The sequence below is a fragment of the Gopherus evgoodei genome, chromosome 11 (genome assembly GCF_007399415.2).
Source record: "Gopherus evgoodei ecotype Sinaloan lineage chromosome 11, rGopEvg1_v1.p, whole genome shotgun sequence".
NCBI classification, from domain to species: domain Eukaryota; kingdom Metazoa; phylum Chordata; order Testudines; family Testudinidae; genus Gopherus; species Gopherus evgoodei.
This window is the reverse complement of record NC_044332.1, coordinates 44,836,895-44,863,218: the sequence shown is the minus strand read 5'-3', so window position 1 is coordinate 44,863,218 and position 26,324 is coordinate 44,836,895. Positions and strand designations below refer to the sequence as shown.

At 40.1% G+C, this 26,324-nt stretch overlaps 2 protein-coding genes across 4 annotated transcripts in view; one reads left to right on the top strand and one right to left on the bottom strand.

Moving 5' to 3' along the window:
- LOC115659409 (sodium channel protein type 3 subunit alpha) overlaps window positions 1–26,324 on the bottom strand; it is a 964,414-nt gene that overhangs the window by 308,126 nt on the left and 629,964 nt on the right. The window lies entirely within an intron of this gene.
- The window catches only part of CSRNP3 (cysteine and serine rich nuclear protein 3), a 155,305-nt gene that overhangs the window by 23,031 nt on the left and 105,950 nt on the right, over window positions 1–26,324 (top strand). Inside the window, exon 1 of one of the 2 annotated variants that reach the window (XM_030579487.1) lies at window positions 20,492–20,563. The exons of the other annotated variant lie outside the window; for it this stretch is intronic. The gene's annotated coding sequence lies outside the window, so the exon portion shown is untranslated. Of the gene's footprint in view, window positions 1–20,491; window positions 20,564–26,324 lie in introns of those variants that run through there. 2 annotated transcript variants of the gene reach the window in all.

Below are 26,324 nucleotides of genomic sequence, written 5' to 3'. Positions count from 1 at the left end.
TGAGTTCTGTAGAAATTCATTCCATTTCTATAGATCCTTATTGCTTTCATTCTTCTTAAATGCTGTTGGACTTTTCCATACGTGTCTGTCTCATGGTGTTGATCATGCAATTTACCTTGCTGTGTATCCAAAAGTGATTCAAAGCACTTGTTTTATCCTTTGTAATTTTAAATCAGACAAATCCACATAATTTGTAGCTTCTCCATTACTTATAAAAGAAAACAGCCTTTGGCTCTGGGTAGCTATATACAATAGTTCAGCTATGGTTACCATGGAAACCAAATAAGTGACCTACTTTTACAAAACAGAATGATAAAGTTTCAGTGTGTCCTTTTTATATATTTAATTTTGACTATAATTAGGGTTTCTATCTTGAGAGATTGCAGAGGAGAGGACACTAACGTGGATGATAATGGATGCAACAGAGAGATTTCCAATGAGAAGAAAGTGGTACAGGAAAGAAGGGAAAAAATGCCTTTGTTTTTTTATTTTCCTAAGTTCTGAGTCTCATTTACCAACTTTTCCACATCTCCTTTAATTACATTGTACAACACAAGTAGGATTTAAGAAATTAAAGCTTATGACTAAATATATCATTTTATATGATGGCACTATGCTTTGAGCTCATCCGAGCCTGATCCTGACAGATCCTGACTGAATGGCAGCATCTCTCAGTGACTTCCATGGGACATGCAAGGAGCTTGCTTTTGGAATAAGATCCTTTGTCATCATTTTCTTCTTTCCTTTTCCGAGACTCAAATTGCAAAAGCAATTCAGGGCTTTCATGCAGTAGTTTGGTGATTTTTATAACCATTCCATGAAGATGGTTGACAGAAATTTCACCATAAAAAAGCACATTTTGTTGTCAACATAAAAAGACACATTTCTGTCTAGAAAGATATTTTTATATATGCAAGTAAAAATATTCTCCAGACATTTGGATTATATCTTTAAATCTACAGAAAAACTTCTTTGCACAAAAAAATTTTAACATCTCATTAGAGAGAAGACCTAGACAAACTGGATGATATACAAGTTTATTGCCTAAATTCTGAAGTGAATTGCTTCCTGTCACAAGGACCACTCGGTCAGCTATGGTCTTCCTTAAGAAAGGGTGTAAAAACTGTGGCATTTTAAAATATATGAAGGTGCAGCTAGGGAAAAGTCTAATTTTTTTCTGTAGTGTTTTATGGATGCAAATCTTGGGAAGTTAATGCTGCTGGCAAAAAGAAAATGGATGCTTTTGAAATGTGCTGGCAAAGTCTCTTGCATATCTGCTGGATGGGGGAAAAAAAGACAAATGCCTATGTTAAAAATATTATTGGAGAGCAGCAGACACTGTCGTCAGAAATCAACAGATGACAACTTATGTACTTTGGTCGCATTATGTGTAGAGATGGAAATAACCTTGAGATGGAGGTTTATTGTAATACAGGACAACTAGTGAGGAGATGGACGGATGGTCTGCAACAGATCACTGGAGCACAGATGCTGAGTTCTCAAAGTTAGCGTTGCATTGTGACGGCTTCCAAAAATTCTGATGTGATGTCACCGATATTCAGACATGAATAAATAGATTTACTTGAATACTTAACAAAGTGGTCTCTCACTTCAGGGGCCTGCAGCTAAGCCAGTCCTGGTCACTAATTAGACTCAGCTGGCAAGGTGTTTCCTATTAAAAGCTGCAGGTACGTGATGGACTGCAGAAAGCAGCTCAGGAAAGGATAGTCTCCTGCAGTAGTCTGTGAGGAAGGGAGATTCTAGGTGGGAAACCCTTGGAGTTTTGTCTCTAGCTAGAAGCATTGTTTTCTTTTTGTGAGTTTGTTGGTTGTTTGGACAATAGTGCTTCCCTCTGGGCTCCGTTTAAAGACTGATTTGGGCATGGGCCTTCCCCTAGCTTGTGAGGAAGAATCACAATTAATTTGAAAACTGGACACCATTAAATTAGGCTTGACTAAAGACTGGGAGTGGATCGGTCATTACACAAAGTAAAAACTATTTTCCCATGCTAATTTTCCCTCCTACTGTTACACCTTCTTGTCAACTGTTGGAAATGGGCCATCTTGGTTATCACTACAAAAGTTTTTTTCTCTCCTGATGATAATAGCCCATCTCAATTGATTACTCTCATTATAGTTAGTATGGCAACACCTATTTTTTCATGTTCTGTGTGTGTATATATATCTTCCTACTGTATTTTCCACTGCATGCATCGGATGAAGTGGGTTTTAGCCGATGAAAGCTTATGCTCAAATAAATTTGTTAGTCTCTGAGGTGCCCACATGGCTACCACTCTGAAACCAATTTACATTCTGTGTGCAGTCCCGTTGAAGGTAATGCCTTGGATGAAGAGTAGGCACAGATTTGAGCCCCATATTTATATTACACTTCTCATGGGGCCTGAAGATTAATCTTTAAACAAATCCAGTGTTAAATTGCTATTCAAAATATATCTTTACATCCTGGTGCAGTTTGCTATTAATTTAGAATGCTTTATAATCTCTATGTATCATCCTCAATATCAGAGATTCAAGAAAACTGAAAGTGTGAAAATTAGAATTTTAAACATGTGGGTTTCAAGCTTACGAAGGTAACTAGCTGATAACATCTGGCAGTTTATTGCATATCCAGGGACACAGAATATGTTAGCATGTTTGTTGACTCGGGGTTTTGTGCTGGGGAGTTCAACAGAGTGCAAGAGGTGAGATTCTTTACCCCAAGTTGTAGAGTGCTAGTAGCCTATAGGACAGGAAGGATTCCAATAGCTAAGGCTACGATTTTGTCATGAACATTTTTAGTAAAAGTCATGGACAGGTCACGGGACATTAACAAAAATTCACAAAAGCTGTGACTTGTCCCCGATTTTTACTAAAAATGTCTGTGACAAAATGGGGAGGGAGGAGGGTCCAGCACCCTGCCCTGCTGTGGCGGGAGCTGGGAGGGACCCCACTTGCAGCGGCTAGGGAGCTGCAGGGGATCTCCCTGCATCTGCGGCAGTTGGGGAGCTGCCGGGAGATGCCTCGCCTGCTGTCTGTGGCCCTGGTGTCTGGGAAGCTGCAGGGGATCCCCCCATCACTAGTGGCAGCAAGAGTACTCCGAGCAGCTCCCAGTGACTGTAGGCTAAGTCACAGGTGACATTGTAAACAAGAAGCAGGCAGTATTATCTTCTGCATATGTAAACAAACCTGTCTGAGCAATTGGCTGAACTAGAAGTAGGACTGAGTGGACTTGTAGGCTCTAAAGTTTTACATTGTTTTGTTTTTTTTAATGCAGTTATGTACCAAAACCCCCCTACATTTATAAGTTGCACTTTCATGCTAAAGAGATTTCACGACAGTACTTGTATGAGGTGAATTGAAAAATACTATTTCTTCTATCATTTTACAGTGTAAATATTTGTAATAAAAAATAATGTAAAGTGATCACTGTGCACTTTGTATTCTGTGATGTAACTGATATTGATATATTTGAAATTGTAGAAGAACATCCAAAATATTTAATAAATTTCAATTGGTATTCTATTGTTTAACAGTGTGATTAATTGCAGTTCATTTTTTTTGAGTAGCAGTGTTTCCATATCTGAAACTTGTCCACTAGATGTCCCTCCATGATCATCCCAGGCTTGTTGCTCTATCTATGAAGTGCACAATTCTTGGAGAAAAGGCACTGTACTATACAAGTGGAATCTGAAAGAAAAGCATTGCTACTTCAGTACAGGTCTTGTGAATATAGTATGGATTACAGCTGGCAATATTCAGAGCAAATAACTTATTCCATGTATTTTGCCCTGTAATCTGTGGGGGAAAAAATGATTTTTATGAAAATGTTTGCTAGTCTAAATTGTTCAACAGAGACTATATCTGAACAAATATCGGCCAATGGGTTGTTCACAATCTGTTCAAGTTGGCTATTTGTTATTTGTGCTGTGTCGCAGCCCTAAAGCCTATGCTCAAACATGGCGTCTCTTTGGCCAATTGTCGGTCAAAAGGTCACATTGGTACTGTGTGCAAACCGTAGTGTGGTGTGCTACATTATAGTGCCATGTGCATTTTCCCATTCTTTTCCCTGGTCAACTAATGGTCAGACTAGTGCCATGTGCAAAATACCAGCGTGCCGTGTGCATAGGGCTAGTGTGCTGTGTGCAGATCCTGTTTACGTGAAGGGCACCAACTCGGAACCTGGAAGGCAAAGGAGCTAGGGACCAATCAGACGCTGACACAAGTAAGAGAGCCTTCGAATAAAACTGTGTCTTGTGCCAAAATCTGAAGGAGTATCTGCAGGTTAGCTGAAAGGCCTTATCACCCTTTCAGCCAGGGTCTCCTCCGGATTTAGCCAACTCGAGTTGTGTCGATTCGCTTTCTTTTTTGGATTATTTTCCCGCCAATTCGTCATGCCCCTGGTTTCTGTACTGCTGGTCAGCTGTGCCTGGAGTGTGCTATAAACACTCTGTTTGTTTAGCCTCTTCCCTTTTTTCCCTCCCTTACTTGATATCAAGTTGTGTATATGAGAGCTGAATTTATATAAGAGTTGAATTGTTGTATTAATTGCTATTTTGGTTAATTGTTGTTGTCATAAACAGATAGATAAGGGTTAATGTCTTTTTACCTGCAAAGGGTTAACAAGTTCAGTGAACCTGGCTGACACCTGACCAAAGGACCAATCGGGAGATAAGATACTTTCAACTCTTGGTGGAGGGAAGTCTTTGTTTTGTGCTTTTTGGGTTGTTCTTTGTTCTCTCTTGGGATTAAGAGGAGCCAGACATGCAACCAGTTTTCTCCAATCTTTCTGAAACAGTCTATCATGTTCTTAATAGTAAGTACTAGATAGGAGGCGAATTAGTCTTTATATTTGTTTCCTTGATTTGCAAATGTGTATTTTGCTGGAAGGATATTTTTTCCTCTGTTTGCTGTACTTGTATCTTAGGCTAGGGGGGAGGGATACCCTCTAGTCTATATAAGCTGAGACCCTGTAAACATTTTTCCATGTTGATTTTACAGAGATAATTTGTACTTTACTTTCTTTAATTAAAAGCTTTTCTTTTTAAGAACCTAATTGATTTTTTCCTTGTGTTAATACCCAAGGGGACTGGGTCTGAACTCACCAGGGATTGGTGGGGGGAAAGGAGAAGGGGGGAAGGTGAATTTCTCTCTGTTTTAGGATCCAAGGAGTTTGGATCAGCTTATCTCTCAGGGTAACCCAGGGAGGGGAAAGTCTGGGAGGGGAAAGGTAGGGGAATGGTTTAATTTCCCCTTGTTTTAAGACCCAACGGGTTTGGGTCTTGGTCTCCCCAGGGAAGGTTGGTGGCAGCGCTATAAGATCTAAGCTAGGAATTAAGTTTAGAGGGGTACATGCAGGTCCCCACTTCCTGGACGCTAAAGTTCAAAGTGGGAATGAGACCTTAACAGTTGTATTTTACAATATTCGGTTAATGTGCGCACAGTTTACTTAGTTTTGTGTATCTGTCTGGATTTTAGTAAGCAGTTGATCATAGATCATTTAGTTTCTTGTTGTTGAATGTAAATAGACTGCTTCAAGTTGTGTGTAGATTCTTGTTCTGATAGTATTGTTAGTTGGTAAAAGTGCTCCTCCCCAGCCCAAGTTGCAACTCATTCCCCATTAATAAACAACCACTTGGTTTTGAATTACAATCTGTTTTTGTTTTGATTTTCCCCTCTCAATCAAATCCTTACTCGAACCTGCATTGTTCTCGGACATGCTGTATAACAGATCATATAAAACACATGATATTGGTTCTGGCCCCTGAATGAATAACAGAACCTTTTACAAATGGGAGGAGAGAAATCCGAGATTTCTGAATGCAACACATCTAGTGTGATCTTTGGCACAAACATATTAACACAATTATTAGCAAGATTATAACATTCCACAATCATTCTTGCAAATGAAAAATCATCTGTGTGAATGTGGAATATGAATAAAAAAGCATCATAAATATAGCTGAATGTATTGGTTTTTATTTGAGAACATGGCTTGAATACTGTTTTGCAGTATTTGTCTATCAGTAGCATGAAAAAGATTCCATTGTTCATTACATCTTATTTTTAATAGTCAGCTTACTTTGATCTTACCCTAATAAATCATTTAATAATTGATTCAAATCAACACATTTAGACCAATTTTGGCTATATTGAATAACAAACAAGGATTGAAAAAAAGTTATGTCTCAAGAATAACGAATATGCAACTGTGCAATTTTAACCTGAACGTATTGCTCTTTTCTACCTTGTGTATATATACATATGTACAGTGACATACCATTACATTATCTAGCTGAAGAAAATGTTACAGCTATGCTATTCAGGTGGTAAATGTGGATAACTGAAAAATATAGGTCACTGGCCTTTTTTATATCCTTCAGTTCACACATATGTAGCTTTTTCTAGTGTGCTTCAGTTCAGGCTGTTTAGTAAGCAACACAAACACACACTCGTATGCACACGCAACCTTTCATTGCTCATATATCCCCTAATATTTTCTTCTTCAACGTTGGCTGCCTGGCATAATAATTAAGGTGACCAGATGTCCCAATTTTATAGGGACAGTCCCAATTTTTGGGTCTTTTTCTTATATAGGCTTCTATTACCCCACCCCCGTCCCAATTTTTCACATTTGCTGTCTGGTCACCCTAATAATGATAATGAAGTCTTTAAGGTCAGTACTAACCAGTAAAAGTTAATTATTCCATTTATCCAGATAGTCAGCGTATGTTTGAGAAAGTATTATTTGAATTGTGTAGCAAAAATAATGTGATTACTTTGGTGGTGGCCTTCATTACCTCTCCCACAGTAAGAGTACACTGACCATCATTGTTTCTTCCATACCGTTCTATGCTGTTAGATTCTTTTCTGTCTAACCAGTGTTTAAAGACTAAAAAGCAGATTTTTGTCCCCTAATTTCCCATTGGTTCTACTGTATAATGGGGCTTGTATGCTACCTCTTCCATCAGAGAAAACAGCTACCTATAGAAACTTCAAGCCTAATTCAGAGATGAGACTAAGTTTGATTTAACTCATGCTGAGGGTACAGAAGATATGGGTATAGTTTTTTAAAAAAAACATAGGGTACATCCACACTACAAAACAACAACAAAAAAAACTCTTTGGCAGTGAGTCTCAGTGCACAGGTCACATGACTCAGGCTCTCAGGGCTGGCACTATGGGACTGAAAATGAAATGCAGCAAGGGGAAAGGGCTCAGAGCCCAAGCTCCAACTTGAGTAGTAACATCTGCATTGCTATTGTTACCCCCATAATGAACACACTGAACAAGCATAGTAAGAAGAAAAAAATAATGGGATATGTCTGGGATAAAAGAATGAAGAGAAGCAAGGTCATGAACCCATGTCCCACTTCCCAGGTGAATGCCATAACCCACTGCCCTGTGGGATATTTTAGAAGCAGGATTCTCTCAATCACCCCAGTTGAAGCTCTAATACTTGAATATTCTTTGGAATAGGGACTTGAACCTGACTGTCCTACATCCCAAGGGAGGGCCCTAACCACTGGGCTCTCAAGTCACTCACTTCTCTGTGGGCCACAGAGACATGGGTGAATTTCACCATAAGAGATCAATTGTCCTTTCAAGGCTGTACCACCCCAGGAGAAGCAGTAGGGATGCACGATAGGAGCTGTGGGAGAAAGGCATGCTACTTGGAAACTGGTTGGAGCAGACACTGACAAGCACCAGGAGGGAAACACCACAGGTAGAGGCGAAGGTCAGGGGAAACTGTGCCCAACAGGATGAACAGCTCTTTCGGGCCCCAGAGGTCTGAGGGAAGAGACTCTGTCAGAGGGGAGAGACTGAACCGCGTGTCTGGTCTGCTGCCACCACACCCAGAGAGGCTAGCAGAGACTAAGAGGCTCCCCCCAACATCAAGCAGGTTGGGAGGAACCCTGCTTAGTCAAGGTATGGACAGTAACCACAAGGGTGTAGGGAAATTTTGAGAGAGAGAGGAATACTCTGGCCTGCCACTAAGCAGAAACGTGGAACCCACAGAGGCAGAGAAGGAGCTCTGTCATAGTGTCAGGACCTTAACAGTGTAGGATGCTACATATATTGATCTCACTTATAACCTCTGTTGCCAAGGGTATAAAATTACATTGAGTGCACTGAGAACCTTTGTAATTGTATAACTCATCAAACAGGAAAAGCTGTATTAATTAAGATAAAGTGCTCCTCCTGTACACAAGATGGCTCACTGAAGACATGAGGCATTGTGTAGCATCAAAGGACAGGGACCTTGTAGATTGCATTCCTCTCTCCCTCCCTGACAGGGAGACCTGCGCATGAACTCATCCCATCATCTTGGAATTCTAGGGTGAAGTGGATAAAAATGCCTGACAGGAAAAAGCTGACACATTTATGCCATCTGGTCTCTGAGGGGCAAAGATTCCCAAACATAAGGAAGATATCTCCATGCTGTTTGGCATGGATCAGCGCTAAAAGGACATATCAAGCTGCTTATATTGTCTTTTTAAAACTAAAACTAACTCATTTGTGTGTGTATTTTTTTTGTTTTTAACCTTATCTTAGTTAATAAATCTTTAGTTACTTTATTACAGGATTGGCTACAGGCTTTGTCTTTGGTTTGAGATCTGAGTACAAATTGCCTAGGGTAGGTAGTCTTTTGGGCCTGGGAATAACCTGATTATTGGTTACTTTACATTAAAAAAAAATCTATCACATAATTCAGCTTGCCTGAGTACCAAGATGGACTGGAATGCCTAAGGGAACTCTCTGTGACTCCATGCTAAGTATTTTAGGAATTCACACTTTTTACTGGGTTAGTGATGTCAAATTTAGACCATACAGTCTGTTTGGAGTTTCTGCCCTACTTTTTGCCAGTGTGCCCTGAGGTCAGCACTCAGTCATGAACAACTCTAGACAGTATGACAAGTTTACAAGGTGTGGTTTGGCTAAATATTCTGATAATTGTGTGTTGAGTGTGACTTTTGCCAGTTGGCAAAAAGAGTCAGGGTCACAGTGTAGTTCTTCAGGACATGAGTGTATGTGCTGAAGCAGCTTAGATCTAAAATACTTAAGTGCTCGTGAGTGGGAGAAAGATAAATGTGAAACAGGAGGAAAGTAAGTCAGTCAGGAGAGGAAAAATAGATTTGTGAGTCAGCCTAACTATGGCAGTTGAAGATTTGTGAGTCAGTGAGGTTGAGTCACCTTATGATAATTATAATGAAGAACAGGAAAGGGCTAAGGATAGAGGACTGAAATGATCAACTGTAGTAAAGGTAGCAGAGAGATCCAAGGGTGAGGGAAGAGAAGATTCAGTAGGACTTGGCCCAGAAGGGGTCATCTGTAATTTTAGCTATACACATTCACTCTGTTAACGTTTTAGAATTTTAACCAATCATTTGTATTTTATTAAAACATGTTAAAGGTGAACTATGAGCATTTAAGCAAGCATTAATTGTCTCTGATTTCCCAACATCTCTTTGGACCCTTGATGAGTTTCTACAGTTTTAGCATCAGCACATCACAGAAACTAATCTGCAAGATTCTCTACCTCTCAGGTAGCTGTAAGAGGCGCACTATCTTGATATCTGCAGTACCTTATCACTTACATTATATGGAGTGATAGAACTCTAGAGTCATAAACCTAGATACAAGATATCTAGAGTGCCACAGATGTTAGACCAAGACATTTTTGTAATGAACCAAGTAAAACAAGTCAGGTTCCATCTGTCCGCTTCATTATGGCTGCTGCTGTCAGCTGTAAGGCTGCATGGCACTGCCTTCAGCTATAGGACATTCTGGCAGCCACTATCTAGCATATGCTCCATTAAAGCTGTACTGGGTCTATTTCTCCATTTTCCACTATCTTGCATCTACATGTTCATTTAGGAAATCATATGCATTATACATCTTCTGTTGAATCTTCTCTGGCCTAAATAACACTATTTTAGGAAAATATTTTAAAGGGTGTTTAGTGGAGAGGGTTAAGTACTGAATAGTGGGAGAAATAGATGGAGCAATAAGAAGATCCCAGATGTGTTCACTAGCTGTTGGGGACAAGGTAGGGTCTGAACGAAAGCCTGTCACCAAAAAAAGATAATTTTCCCAATGCTAGTGCATTTAGGCCTGGAAAGTGTGTTTTAGATATTTTGCTAATGCTATCTATGGAAGCCAATGGTCTTTGGTTCAAGTGCATTCCATAGATCAAAAAGGCATTTACCAAATTTAAAGGGCCTCAATTAATTTTATTTTTAACCTACAAATACAGTACAAAGATTTTCTTGAGGACTTTTTTGAATGTTGCTAAGGACTTTCAAGAAGCTACCGTGTGAAGTTCATACTGCCACACAAACTGTGGACTTTTGGGGATCTTTACGTGTATACTCCTAATGCAGTTTGGGATTATAAGTGAAGCCCGGCCTTGTTTCACAGTAATCATCTTTTAGGGTTTGTTTGCTTTTTATTTGAAAATATTGACTCTGTTTTGGAGCACTGTTTGTCTGTGTCTTTTATGGCACTTAAATGGCATTGCTTCGTTTTGCCTCAGGTGATACTTTTTATATGAAGGAATCTTTGATTTCTTTGATTCCTGTCCATCAGCTCAGCAGCGACATTAGGGCCAAACGAATATCTGTCTGTGCCAGCTTCACAGCTTTGTTCATCTCCCAATCCTTTTGTTCGATGTCATTCTTCACCAGGTCTATCCAGCACATTCTCTGTCTTCCTCTATTTCTGTTTTCTTGCACTCTGGCATGTATTTCCATATATGGTATTCTTTCTGGATCCATTCTTGACATGTGTCTAAACCATCACAGTAATCTTCTATGGAACGTCTGTTATAGCATTATTTCTTGCCTTAGCTGTGTTTTTGTCATTGCATTGTTTATTTTCTGCAGTCTAGAAACTCTCAGTATTCCCCTCAGCCAGTTCATTTCTGTATCAATAGCTCGCATTTGTCAGCTTTCCTCATACTCCAGCATTCTGACATGTACAGAAGGATCGGCACAGTTATCTCATATATGCCAATATTCATTTTTATCAATTTTTTTTGCCTTTCATATCTTAGAATTTTCCAAATGCAGTGGAAGTTAGTCCAGTTCTTCTTATGTCCTCTTCACAATTTCCATTCTTAGATATTAGAGTAACTCCTTGCTTAACATTATAGTTATATTCCTGAAAAATGCTACTTTTTTTGGTATGAGTAAGCCATCACACATGGCCGGGCAACAGAATTAATCTTGCAGGCAGCCCCTAGGGGCATGCGAGGTTCTGCTTCTTCTACATTCATTTCAATGCTTTCAAACTGCTGGGCCCTCTTTCCCACAGCTAGGAATGCCTTTTGGGTTTGCCATGTAAAAGAAGGGCCTGCGTGCTCTCTGGGATGATCACTGCACACAGCACCCCCCCTACAAACACACCCACAGTGTAGCTCCGATCAGGCTCAGAGCAGGGATGAGCCATTTACTCTAAATGCAAACAACCCAGCACAGCTGGGTTCTCCCCACCCCACCCCTACTGCGTGGCTCTGATCAGGCTCCCACTCACCAGAAGTACCTTCTCCAGGGTCATGGAACAGGAGCCCACCTTTGGAGTGAGGGGAGGCTATTGGATCCAGCATTAAGATTAATTCCTAGCTAGAGGGGGAAACAGATTCCCCACTTGCCACCTGTGCACTGTCCTCCTCCTCCTCCTCTTCATCCTCCAATATCTCTTCCTCCTTGCTCTGTGCAACTCCCCCCTTGCAGGTGTCCACGGACAGTGGTGGGGTGGTGGTGGCATCACCCCCCATAATTGCATGGAGCTCACAGTAAAAGCGGAATGTATGGGGCTGTGACCCAGAGAGCCTGTTTGTCTCCCTGGCTTTTTGGTATGCTTGCCTGAGCTCCTTGATTTTTGTACGATACTGCTCTGTGTCCCTGGAGTAGCCTCTTTCCATCATGGCCCTGGAGACTTTAGCATAGGTATTTGCGTTCCTTTTTTTGGGAACATAGTTCTGCCATAACAGACTCATGTCCCCAGCATGTGATGTGATGCAGTACCTCCCGTTCGGACCATGCTGGTGCTCATCTGCGAATCCGGGACTGCGTGATCTCCTGTAATGGTGGACTCTGCATGGTTGCCTGTGATGGTGGACTGTGCTGATGGTCACCTGTGCTGCTGGTGACCAAACAGGAAATGAAATTCAGAAGTTCTCGGGGCTTTTCGTACTCACCTGGCTAGTGCATTGGAGTTGAGAATGTTGACCAGAGCGGTCACAAGGGAGCATCCTGGGATAGCTCCCGGAGGCCAATAATGTTGATTTGCGTCCACAATACCTTTAACCTGGGATTGCAATCTCGATTTAAGTGCTAATCCACTTGCTGAGATGGAGTACAGAAATCAAATTAAAGAGCCCTTTAAATCGAAAAAACCCGTTTGGTCATGTGGATGGAATCATTTTTTTCCGAAATAATTTGGCTAATTCTGAAATAACAAACTAGTGTAGACCAGGCCTTATATAAGGCCAGCTGAGGCCTGATTGGGGTGTGGCCCAGCTGCAGCTGCTTCCCCAATCAGCCCAATAGCTGCTTTCCCTGCCACAGCCCTCTCTCAGGGTTGTTTTAAGCCCTTCAGGGCAGGAGCGAGATAACTACCTCTCTAAAAGCAGAAATCTTTACCAGGACAATATTTCACTTTATTTCAAGCAATGTAAGTCCAAATATAACTTATCTACATTATTCTTGCCGCTGTTTTTATTACAGAGCACCTAAAGATACCAGCCAGGTTGGATCACCATTGTACAAGGTGCAGTCCAGACACAAAGTGTGCATGGGCTCAGCCTCAAAGAGCTTAGAGAACTAAATACAAGATGTAATAGGCGGGGGAAACAAATGTAGCAGGGGACCTGTAGAACTACTGAAGTTTATTTTCTGAGTGTACTTTTTTGTTAACTCCATTGGCCGATATTGTAACATAAGCCAAACAAATGAAAAAATTGTTTAGGCTTGAAATTTCTCTAAAATACTGGATATTTTATAGGAAAGATGCCTCTGTCTCATGTAAATGTGCATACATGCACACTCAGTTAAAGCTTAACCAGCAAAGTTTGTTATATGTCTGAGAAGTTCCATGAGTTTAATCAGAACATATCTAATTGTAAATGAGGAGACAAAATAAGCGGAGACAGTTTTGGTTACCTGATGATGAGTAAGGCTGCTTATTTGTCATGGAAGTAATGGATTCCGTGATTTTCCGCGACCTCCTGATGTGACTTCTGCAGCAGCTGGTGCAGCTGGCTCCCCAGAAGCAGCTGGCATGTCCCTGCAGGTCCTAGGCAGAGGGGCCGGGGGCTCCACACGCTGCCCGTGTTTGCAGGCACCATCCCCGTAGCTCCCATTGGCTGTGGTTCCCACTCAATGGGAGTTGCGGAGCCGGAGCTCGTAGCAGAGGCAGCGTGGGGAGCCCCCCTGGCCTTGCCCCCCCAAGGAGCTGCAGGGACAAACGGAGCCAGGGAGGGAGCCTGCCAGCCTCCACCCACCCACCCCCAGCATCATCAGGGGTCTTGTGCTGTGTGTTGCCGCCCATCCCCTCCACTCCAGCAAGGGTCCCTGGCCGCGTGCTGCTGCCTGCCTCCTCCCCAGCACCAGTGGACATTTGGGGCCTCGTACCGCCACCTGCCTCCTCCCCCATCCCAGCACCTGCAGCTCCCCTGTAACGGCCCCTCTACAGCACCTGTGGCCCCCCCGGCCCAAGTTTTATTTAGGAGTATAGTAAAAGTTGTGGACATCATGGGCTGTGAATTTTTGTTTACTGCCTATGTCCTGTCCATAACTTTTATTTAAAATACCCGTGACTAAAGTATAGCCTTGGTCATGAGTCAAAGCTATTTGAAGAAAATGCTATTTGACCAGTCCGTTGGTATAGAAATGTCAAAAGATTAACTCTTACATTTTATTCTATGATCTTCGTGATTAAGATGCTCTGTTAAGCAGTTTTCTGTTTTGATCATTTATTTGTCTCATAGTAGGGTCTATCTACACTGGCAAAAAGGTATGTGTTTCAATCAAGCTAGTTTAACTCAGTTGAAAACCTTCCTTACTGCTCATGTAGGCATTTATAAGCTTTTACTATATTTTTTGAGTTATAACCCAGACTACAACATGATCAGCTCAAATAATCTTGGACATAAAACTGTGACTTAACAGGCAATAATGAGAGATTTTCACTCAAATTAAGCTAACTCAGTTAAAAAATACCCTTTTTTTTTTTGCCTCTGTAGACAGAACCTTAATGATCATGTACATAATCCACTGACAGTTAACGGTAATAAAGCTGATCAGCTGACTTCTCACAACAGCTAAAACCCCCTCACTGCTTTATGATCAAAGTATGATAATTCCCATGACCTCGTTTTATGGTTAAAAATCAATAATTTACTGGAAAGCATAGCTGCTTTTGTTTAGAGGTACTCATGGTTTACTTTTCATGTGGGATGCATATTTGAAAACTTGTAAACAGAAAATATAATCACTCATTATTCTAAAATTCAGCTGGCTGGTCAACATTTTTTTTTTAAGGGGAAATCTTTTGACTAGAACATCCAGACAAACTAATCCAAATTAACTAGAAGTTTGAAGTGGAGTAGTTAAATGACATTAAACCCCTTTGTGAACACCCTTATCCAGAATTAAAGTAACCTCAGTTTGGTTTAGTTTAATTCACTTGCAGAATGAATTGAGCCAAACTGAATTAAAGCCATTTAATTTCTGATTAACAATGTTCACACAGGGATTTAATGGTATTACACATTTAATTAATGCACTTTAAAAGTTACTAACTTTTCCTGATTGTCCCTTTGTAGACAAGCTCTAAAGCCAGGTCTGTGCTAAAAAGGAAGGTTGACTCAGTTACATCGCTTAGTTGTGTGAAAATTCCAGATCCCTGCGTGAGGTAGTTTAAATCAACCTAATCCCTGGTGTAGACCACGTTAGGATAACAGAAAAATTCTTTTGTTGACCTAGGTATTGGTTCTCGAGGAGTTGGATTAACTACAGGGACGTAGTATAGTGAGCGGCTACCCTGAAGCGCTAGAGCTGCAGAAGTTTAAGTGTAGATATAGCCTAGCGCCTGGTCTACAGGACATGGATAGGTCGATGCTAGGCAGCTTACCCCAACCTCGTTGTGATGTGTCTTTAATTAAATTTGACTCTTGATGAGATAAGTGCTCTGCTACACTGACTTAATAACACCACCTCCCTGAGCAGTGTAGAGTCACAGTCAATATAGATAAGTCAACACAGTATGTATATAGATACTGTGTTACTTATATCAACCATTACTGGTCTCCTGCAGCTGTTCCACAATGCCCTACGCTGACCACTCTAGTCACCATTGTGAACTCTGCTGCTCAGGGGGCCAGGTAAACTGGAAGCATCCCTCCATCCCACTTTAAATCCCTGTGAATTTTTAAAATTCTTTTTCCTGATTTCCTGGCTTGGCAAGAACACCTAGCAGCTCTCCATTGTTGAATGCAACTTCCCAGCTGACTAAGCCAGCTACATGCTCCATATGCACTCCTGCCATGAGTAGACAGGAGATACTGGATTTCTTGGACCTGTGGGGAACAGGCTATGCAGGCACAACTCTGAACCAACCGTAGAAATGTGGGCATGTGGCAGATTGCTTGGGGGATGCAGAAGAATGGCTATGACAAGCGTCAGTAGCAGTGCTGCATGAAAGCAAAGATGCTGCAGAAGGCCAGGGAGCCATCAATTGATCTGGTGCCGAGCCACAGACCTGCTGCTTTTATAAAAAGTTGTGTGCTATTCTCAGTGGAGACTCTACCTCCATCCTAAACAGCACTGTGGATACTTCCAAGAAGACCAACTCTCAGGCCCCTGGCATGAATAGTGAGGAAGAGAAGGAGAAGTATGAGAGACAGGCGATTGGGTCTGCACAGTGAGCCAAGACCTGTTTTTTGACTTCACTGCAGGCCAGCCAGTCCCTCCAGTCGAGCCATGAGCAAACCCAGTGCAGAGGAAGGAACCTCAGGTAAGTATGCAGTTTACTTTGAAATTACAGGAATGGAGCACCTCCAAAGTAGGCAACATATCTTTTGATTTACTCATTTTTTTACTTGTGCTAGAAGAGGTAGCAACGTTGCCTCTCTTGGTTGGTTGTTCCACTATCTGCTTTTCATTCCCATCTAGAATTAGGCAGTAGGGACCATGTGGAGCTGTTTGTTTATGTGCACCACGATGTCCCATGAATCTTCTGGAGAGATCATAATGAAACTTACATGTGAGTACTCTCCAATCCTCTGCCGAAGGTTCTTGCGGAGGGCTGCCTTATTTCTTCCACTGCGATAGGACGCTTTCCCACACCACTCAGTGATAACTTCAGCAGCACCATTGCAGTACGCAGTTTAGCAGCATATGGGCCAGGCAGCATCAGGAGTGAAATATCAGCTAAAATCACCACTGCCAGTGGAAAAGGATGCCAATATGCAGTTCCATTGCCCTAAACAAATAGAATCATGAAACCGAGCTATTCCTTCCTCATTTCCCCAATGCCTGGAGAGCCATACTCACTAAGGCTGGTGCTGTGCTCAATCCCTCAGTCTGGAAGTGAGAATATAGTGCTTACAACTTTTGGGGAGCACGGGGAGTGAGTTCTGCATCCTGAGTTTCTATTTCCATTGTGCTGACTATGGTACTTCTGTGTGTTGTATCTGCAGCTTCTGCCATTGTGGGCTTCAGGGTCTCCCCATCCACACTTGTGGAATGCTTGAGCCAGATAAGGAGGAGAAAGAAGAGAACTTGATGACATGTTCCAGTAGACCCTGCAAGCCAATGCTGCATCAGAGAACAAGCACAGGTCCTGGAGGATCACCCATAGGAGACAGCCTGGAGAAGGGTAGAGTGGAGAGGAGAAAGGCACAGAAAAAGGTGATGGATATACAGCAGCACATGCTTGTGCTTCTCAGGCAGCAAATGAAGATGTTGCAGGCTCTGGTGGACCTGCAGGTTCAACAATTCCATGGTTGCCACCCTCTGCAGCCCACTGAGAACTTGATACTGGGAACTCCCTAAACATCCACCCCCAAACATACCACTTGGCATCAGGGGGCAGTGCCAGGACTCTTACCACTCCGCACCAGGCAATATTAAAGACAATCACAGCTTCACATACACTAACATAAGAACGGTCGTACCAGGTCATACCAAAGGTTCATCTAGCCTAGTATATATCTACCGACAGTGGCCAATGCCAGGTGCCCCAGAGGGAGTGAACCTAACAAGCAATGATCAATTGATCTGTTTCCTGCCATCCATCTCCATCCTCTGACAAACAGAGGCTAGGGAAACCATTCCTTACCCATCCTGGCTAATAGCCATTTATGGACTTAACCACCATGAATTTATCCAGTTCTCTTTTAAACACTGTTATAGTTCTAGCTTTCACAACCTCCTCAGGTAAGGAGTTCCACTAGTTGACTGTACGCTGCGTGAAGAAGAAATTCCTTTTATTTGTTTTAAACCTGCTGCCTATTAATTTCATTTGGTGACCCCTAGTTCTTGTATTATGGGAATAAGTAAATAACATTTCCTTATCCACTTTCTCCACATCACTCATGATTTTATATACCTCTATCATATCCCCCCTTAGTCTTCTCTTTTCCAAGCTGAAGAGTCCTAGTCTCTTTAATCTTTCCTCATATGGGACCCTCTCCAAACCCCTAGGCTGGTGCATGTGTACCTGAAATGGACATGACTGTTCTTTCCCCTTCCTATGGTTCTGTTTGCTTAAGTTTTAAATGTTTTTTTTTAATTGCTGGTTCATGATGAAGAATAAAATTCTGTATTTTGGAACATAATTCATCTTTATTAGTTCACAACATATGCTTGTTGGTGTTGAGCAGTTGTCAGCAAACATTACCTGTTGCACTATGTCACCTATCTTATAACATCATTCACAAACAATATTAATAGGTGGATTGACAATGTTATATTCCTACATACAGGGCAATAACTACAAGATTTACATAAGGCTGCAAAAGAGCAAGGCCAGGTAGAGCACACTACTGCAACACACACCGCTCTAGCTCACTATTAAAATAGTCTCTCAAAGCCTCTCTGAGCTATATAGCTTTGCCTTGAGTTCTTCTAATAGCCCTTGTATCTGACTATTCAAATTCAGGAGACAGCCGCTCCACTTTCACCCCAGCAGAAACTTTTCCCCCTTTGCATCACAGATTATCCAAGATGCAGCAGGCAGCTATTACCATTGGGATATTTGGTCCTCAGTGAGACAATCTTGTAAGTAAGCAATGCCAGCAATCCTTCAAACGACCAAAAACATATTCAGCTGTCATTCTGCACCTGCTGGGCCAGTAGTTGAAGCACTTTTTGGTGCTGTTGAGGTGGCCGGTGCATAGTTTCATGAGCCATGGAAGCAAGTCATCCAGGATCACCATTGGCATTTCAGCATTTCCAATGGTAATCTGCCAGTTGGGAAAGAAAGTCCTTGTTTGCAGCTTTCTGTCCAGTCCTGTGTTCTTAAATATGTGAGTAATGCACCTTCCCTGATCAGCCCACGTTGATGTAGGTAAAGCATCCCTAGTGATCCACCAGCATAAAAATAGCCTTTTCTATCGATATAGTCTGTGGCAAGGGTGGTCCGGTGCCAAAATAGGGTTACGTGTGCTATCGCCCCATTGCTGCCAAACCATCCACGATGTCCTGCACATTGCTGAGAGTCACAGTTATGTTTAGCAGTGTAAATTAATGACTCTGTACATTTTCATGACACCAATACCTCCGGTGCATTTCCCAACTCCAAACTGATTCCTGAGTGAATGGTAGTAATCTGGCATTGCAAGTTTCCACACTGCAATCACTACTTGCTTCTCAACTGCCCGTGCAGCTCTCATTTTGGTGTCCCTGCACTGGAACACTGGAACGAGTTCAGTACGCAGATCTTGGAATGTGGCCTTGCACATCTGAAAGTTCTGCAGCCACTTCTCATCATCCCAAACTAGCATTATGATGGGAGTCCACCAGTCAGTCAGTGCTTGTTTCTTGGGCCCAAAACCAGCATGCCACTGTCTCCAGCTGCTTTGTAAACAAGAAGCTTTAATTTTTTTTTTCCCTATGTCCTGGGAATTGTCATGTTCCCCGCAGCTCCTTTTGCAGTTCTGTAAATACTGTAGGTTCATGCACCCTGTGCTTGCTGTGCTCGTGACAATAGTGCAGAGCTGTGCAGGCTCCAGGCTTCTGTCAGAGATCGTGGAGAGTGAGGAGGGATGTGAGTTTGTAGGATTTTGAAAAGAATGCGCAAAAATTATGGGATGCTGATGAAATTATGGTATGGAGAACATTGCATTATGGGAAGTTGACCCCGTGCTCATAGTCACTCCTACGTGACTTGTTTTGCCAACATCAGGCAATGCGAAAACTTCCGAGAAGACCCTGCACTGGATGATGGCAAGTTGAACAGTGGGATACCTACCCATAATACACTGCCCTTCACATTGTTACAAGTGAGCCCGGTGAGCGAGCACACCACCGACACAAGGAGCCAAGTACGCATACACACAAGTGATGTACTAACTGTGGCAGCCGTGTGCCAACATAACTTAGGTCAACATAACTTTGTAGAGTAGACATGACCTAAGACTGAAGCCTTGGGCCTGATTCGCTTCTCAGTTACACTAGTGTAAAGCCAGTTTAACACTTTTGCCTTCAGTTGAGTTGACATCTGATTTATACAGGAATAAGAAAGATCAGAATCAGGCCCTAGATTTCTGTGAACTGAAAATTATTAAAAGAGACCACAAATGGATCTAATTGGCTAATTAAGGCGTGCCGGTTAGAAGAAGATCCTTGTACAATCATTTTATGAATTCTTACTTAGATTGTGAGCTCTCTGAGACTCTCTTTATTTTGTGTTTGTACAGTGCCTAACAAAATGAGATCTTTGCCCAAGGCTGGGGTTCGTAGACTCTACTATTATGCAGATAAATAATATGAAAGCACCAGCTGCACCTTGGGCTGCAAGGACAGGCATCCATTCAGGAAATGTCTAGCAATTCTTGTCTGTCTCCCATGTATTTCTAGGGAGCCTATCACTGTGGCATCCAAGCATTGACTGAAACCTTGAAACCCTAGTATGCTTTTGTTACTGAAATGTTGGGTCTGCCTAGCTGAGAGCTAATGACAGCCAGACAGAGATAAGGAAAGGTTGCTTTATTTTGCAGAAGGAAGGAGAGTTTTGTACCTTAGTACAAAAAAACCTTTATTTTATACAAAAACTAAGATTTTTTAATATATATATTTATATATAGGCTTTGGTTGTGTTAGCATTTGATTGGTGGTTAGCAAACCCTGCACTTTTGCAATTTGCTTAGCAAAAACTGGCTTAGGACCAGTTTTAACTGCCTCAAGACCGATAAGGGAAGACAGGATATTTCTGATCCTCCCTCTCTGCGCAGAGTTTCACAATTGTCTCTCTATTCAAAGCAGATTCTTAAATATACAGCAGCATTTTGCACTGAAAATCTGGAAAACTGAGCTCGTGTTTAAGAAGGTGGATAAGCAGTAAGTGTATTCATATTGCTGTCCTTTCCCTCCCCACCCCAGGCTAAGGAGAGAAAGGGCTGAGGGGATTGCTATTCACTGGTGAAACTAGAGATTTCTAATGGGGAAACTTTTTTCATTTCTGTTTTATGTTGCCATCTCATAGTGCAGAACTGGTTAGCTTATTAAATCTATTTTCTGGATGCGCTCCTCTTTTCTCCTCCTGTTATGTTTTTCCATAAATTTTGCTAGTATGGAGTTGGGAGTAGGGAATGGGAAGTAAAGAAGAGAGCATGTTGTATGGGATGCTAGGTTGTCTTCTCAGTTATTGGGTTGACCTCTCCTGATGGGTGGTAGCATTAGGAATAAACCTTTCAGTCTGCACTGACGGAGCTGAAATACAGAAACCAAATTTACAGGTAAGGGGAAAAAATCCTTTTCTGAATAGCTGTTTGGAGGCCTGACTCCAATATTTTCTGTTCTATTAAAATCCTTGTGAAAGCACCTCTGTAATTTGTGCTGCATTAATGACTTTGAAGCAGCTTTGCAATTTGGTATTCCTTCCTCATAAAAGGTCTCATCTGATAGGAGATCCATAGACAGTGAAATCAGTTGCACGTCTGACTCTCTCCGACAACTTTCTCTTGTGATAGCATGAGCAGTCAGTCTGAGCTGAAGCTGTTCAGTAAGCAGGAGGTAATGAGGTCTTTGTGCAGTAAGAAGCACTTATTGCTGGACAACATAATACATGTAAAGAGCAATAAGATGGTGCAGAGAAAACTAAAAGGATTCTTTAGGTGTAGGTTTAAAAAAAAAGAAAAGGGACTTCACCAAACATGCCACTTTTATTTAGTGTGCTAACTGAGTTGTACATAGTGAATGGACTCCCAAAGCAACTCTTACAGGTTAATTATTTTTGTGGACATTTGGAGGACTTGTAGATTTTGAATGACAGAATGTAATTTGCATTTCTGTAATAAACTAATTTTTGTAACACAAAGTATGATGCATATCCTTCAGTTACCCGTACAAAACAAAAACACCCACAGTTCTACAGTAATAGTTCAAAACATCACAGCTCGCAATAATGTTGCTGTAGTCTTTTGGACCATCTTTGAAGAATAATATAATAGTTTTGTATAAGAAAATATATCAGACTGAAAAAAAATTCTTAAATCATATAGTAAATCTCATACAAACTGTGTGTGTACTTTATGAGGAGATTCCTAATCCACAAACATTAGGATGGGCTATAGCAAACAGCCTCTGCTTCAGTAGTTCTGCCTAGATTTTAGTGATGGGTGTAGAGATACATTTATGAAATATTGTGATTTGGAGTGCTCCCTCATAAGGGATAGTGTTGTGAGTGTGGAAATTTGGAGATGTGCTCTGGAGGTGGGGGTTGGGAACACTGCATAGCTGTTTGCAGCAGCTTACTACAGCTCTCCAGTTTGTTTTATTATTTATTCCTTTTTCATTCACTGGTTTGTTATTGAATGAACTCCAAGATTGTTATAATGGGGATCATACACCTACCTAGATAGTTCTATTTGTTTAATCTATGGGGTGAAATACTGGCCCCACTGAAGTCAATGGAAGCTTTGCTACTGACTTCAGTGAGACCAGGATTTCACCCATTAACTCTTTCTATTTCTGCTGACGTAGTCCAGCATAATATTTTATACATAGGCAATATATGTCATATTTACTATCAGTTTTTAAGCATAAGGAGACTTAAGCTTAAAATCAATGACTTCTGACTAAAAATTATTGGCAAGATATGGCTCAATGTGATGACTGATTATTATTTTAAAGGTTCATTATTTTAGAAGATTTTATATTTTTTAGAGCAACTGAGTGATGGAATTTAATTTACCAATTGCCTTAGATAATTAAGTAAATGTTTGCAGCTAGATAAGCATATTATTGGATTATTCAAGATATTGGGTATAGTAATTATAGGGAAGTAGAAGGGATAAGTGGTGCTACTAAAGTAACTGTATTTTTCTAAGTGAAACAGACCTATTTGAAGGACTACCACTTTTTCATTTGATGTTATTCCTGGAATTTCCAAAAGTTAATACATTATTAGAAAATACTTTAATATGTAAATGAATGGACAGTTATGGATATATGTAGACAGCTCTTCTGGAAGAGGTTATTTAAGCAAGATCTTTTTTAATAGTATGTGTTGTATATTTTTATTTCTGAAACATTAATTTCTCTTACATATTACTGTATGTCTGTACATTTTGAACAATGTTCTAAATTAGGTTGATTTGAAGTAATATTGCAAGTTTCTTAATCAGATAGATCTAATTAGAAACAATTAATCTCTGTACAACAATACAATATTGTTCCATCAAACAGAAAAAGACTATGGTCGCTGTAAATACAGAATAGAGATTAAGTACCTAAGTGCCACAGTCCATTTATGCAGCAGTGAAGTTGAACTATGGAAATACGGAAGGTGATTTTTGTCTCAAGTGTAGAAATGCCTGGGAAAATTTATTATAATTTTTTTTTTATAAAACCATCCCCAGCCTTCTCTTCTCTATTAAAGCAATAGAGGGGTGAACAAACTGTTTAATTGCAATAAAAATAAAAAATAAGGGTCTGATCCATCTCCTATTGAGTTCAATGGGACTATGCCCCAGATTCTTAAAATGCTGGTGTCATTACAGGAAAAAAAAGTGGGGATGGACAATAAACCCTCCTAGTGAGCATCAGATAGTGTGGGGGCGGAGGGCTTTGCTCTCTTTCCAATTCTGTGCCTCCCTTCCCAGCTGAAAGCATCCAAGCTAGTGCCCTTGCCTCCAGGATTTCCCTTCAGAGAATGGAAGCTAATGCAAGGGTTGATGTTTATTAGAATTTTTTTAAACCCTCCTGAAAGAATAAGATTGATAACAAAAATAAATTAACATTCTGTCAAAAGACGGAACAATGTTTTCTACATCTGCACTTTATACCTGAATGTGAGTAGAAATGTTACATACATAAACTATTTACCAACCAGTGTTGATAAAAAAATGAAATAATAAATTGAATCTACCTTTAGCATCTACATATTTTAAAATAAATAAATTTTCCCATGTATTTTTTAAACTTTATTTTGATTTTTATGTCATTTAATACTTTGTTAAATATATTTAAAGAGCTCTGAAAAACAAATGATTAGAGGTATCTGAAGTTGTAGTTTGACAAATCATTTAAAATACAGTCTTAAGCCTATACATTCTGATCCCAGACAAATTCAGAATCATATTTTTTTTAGTATGAGAGTTTCAACTGAATGTAGCTCCAGTAACCAAGAAGATGTAATGAAAACTGAGATCTTGTATTTAAATTATTCTGTCTCCTTGGAAACCCACTGCTGCGGAGGGATTTAGTTTTCCTTCTTTAAAAATATCTACCCTTTAATAATGACAATGGGAGAAATGCTGAATAAAACTACAGTATATTGCCACTAGTTTTAAAGTTACATAATGATTCAGGTATTCTGGATGAACTATATATCTATAGTTTCTTATCCAGAGTTCCGTTAGCAGCTGCCAAGCATTCACTAGCTCTGTAGAAAAGAGCTCAATAGCCTTGGAAGAAGTGTACGTGTGGGGGGAGGAATAGGCAGAAGGTAATAAACTGATGTCTGTGCGTTAGACATTAGAGCAGCATCTTGAGTTCTAATCCTACTTCCACTGAAATCAGTGGCATTGGCTTCAACAGGAGCAGGATTCAAGCCCTGACCTTATTATTAGTTCTCTGCTTGAGTTCACTTTATATAAATAAAAGATTACGTTTTGCTTATTTTTTTCTTGAAAAATGTATAATGAAGTTGCACTCCTTTTTATAGTTTGCATGTTGATTGTGGAAAGCAATTGAATTGTCTATTTGATATTCTGTTAAAATGTAAGAAACCTTTTTTCCCCTCATAAAAGGAAAAAAGTTTAAATGTATTACATCTCAAATCAACCATGTTTAATCACTTTTATTCACATACTTTGTATAAATCCGTTCTTTAATTTTTTTCACACTTGTGAGATTTTGCTAAACTATGATGAGTGAGTGCTCTTCAGGCTATTATTTCAATTTTAAAAAAACTGTTTTTTCATCATTTCAAAATAATTAGTGTAACTACACCTCTACCTCGATATAACACTGTCCTCAGGAGCCAAAAAATCTTACCGTGTTATAGGTGAGACCGCATTATATTGAACTTGCTTTGATCCACAGGAGTGCGCAACCCCATGCCCCCAGAGCACTGCTTTACCGTGTTATATCCAAATGTGTGTTATATTGGGTCATGTTATATTGGGGGAGAGGTGTATATAAACGTCTTAAAATATGTATTAACTTTACTAGAGGTTTCATTTTGTAAAGAATTAATTCTTCTCTTTGCCACAGCAAAGACATGTCAGCCACCATTTTTATTCTCCTCCTTGGGAGGAGAAGCTGGATATTTGTTCATTTTGAAAACAGTTTTACAGTCTTCACATGTCACATTGTTTTTTGTTGTTAACTGATATTCAGGGTAGGCAAAATACCACTACTATTACTCTTAACCGTTCTTTGCCTTTAAACTGGTGTTTATTTGTCTCCCTGATTGTGCCAAGAAAATAGAACAAATGACAAACCCTGAATGTGTTTCTTTTCCTTTAAATATTATCTGTGCACTTTGTTTTACTAGAGAGCAGAAGTCATGATTAATTTTACGGTATTGAATGAGGCATGTCTTCTCCTTTGATGCTCATCATATGTAGCATTAACATATTACAAGTTATAGTAACATAGATAATTTGCAGGGGATTAAATATTTAATAGTACATTCATTTTGAATGACAACACAGTGAGTTCCAAGAGTGATTTAAAGTGGGCTCAACATATTAGTTTGATTGATTGAACTGAATATGAGGAAATGATCTCGGTATCTGTTTCATTATAAAAGAGAATATTAACATTAGTAATAAAGCAGATGGATTAGTAAATGGATTATAAAATGCATACATATTATTGTGTTTATATGGGAACAATATAATTAATCATAGAAGTCTTTCTTATTGAAAATAATCTGTTGCATAGCATTACATGCAAAGCAAAGTCAATTTAAAATAAGATGGAGTCTAGTAATGGTATGTACTAGCTTCATTCATCTTTACTTGTATAAAACAAGCATGATAAGTTTTAAGGCGAGCTTATATGGGGCTATTAAGTGTCTCAGAACATATTTAGAAAAATACAAGATGTAAGTGCTTCCTGTATAACTAGAGGCGTCTTTACAGCTGTAATGGAATTGTACCAGTTTGGCATGAGTCTTTTTATTTCTAGAAATAGAAGCAACAGTTTTATCTACTGAAAATAATAACGGGCGTGTTTGTCTCACGTTGCCTGTCACTACATCTGCGTTATGCAGGATTATGATGGTAATGTAAAGAAACAGAAAACTAATGTAATATCGTATTAAGTAAGTTCAGAACAAACAAAAGTGTGTGACTTGCTGCCAAGCTATTGCTTTTCAGCAATTTTCTGCATTAACTGTTCAAGTCTGAAGAGGAGAAAAATTATTTGTTCTGTGTGAAACAGCTGTTAAAACTTCTTCTAGTATATCACTTTGTGAAGACAAAATGTTTTACTCTGTATCATTTCCCAAAAGAAAATAATAAACTCATTAAACTCATTGTTTCCAATTCAGCTCTCCTAAATTTATTTTGCAGCTATTCAGTTCTTTTTTTTTTTCTGTTTTTTTTTTTTGCCCTTAGCATTTAAGGTATTACAGCATTTCTCAAGC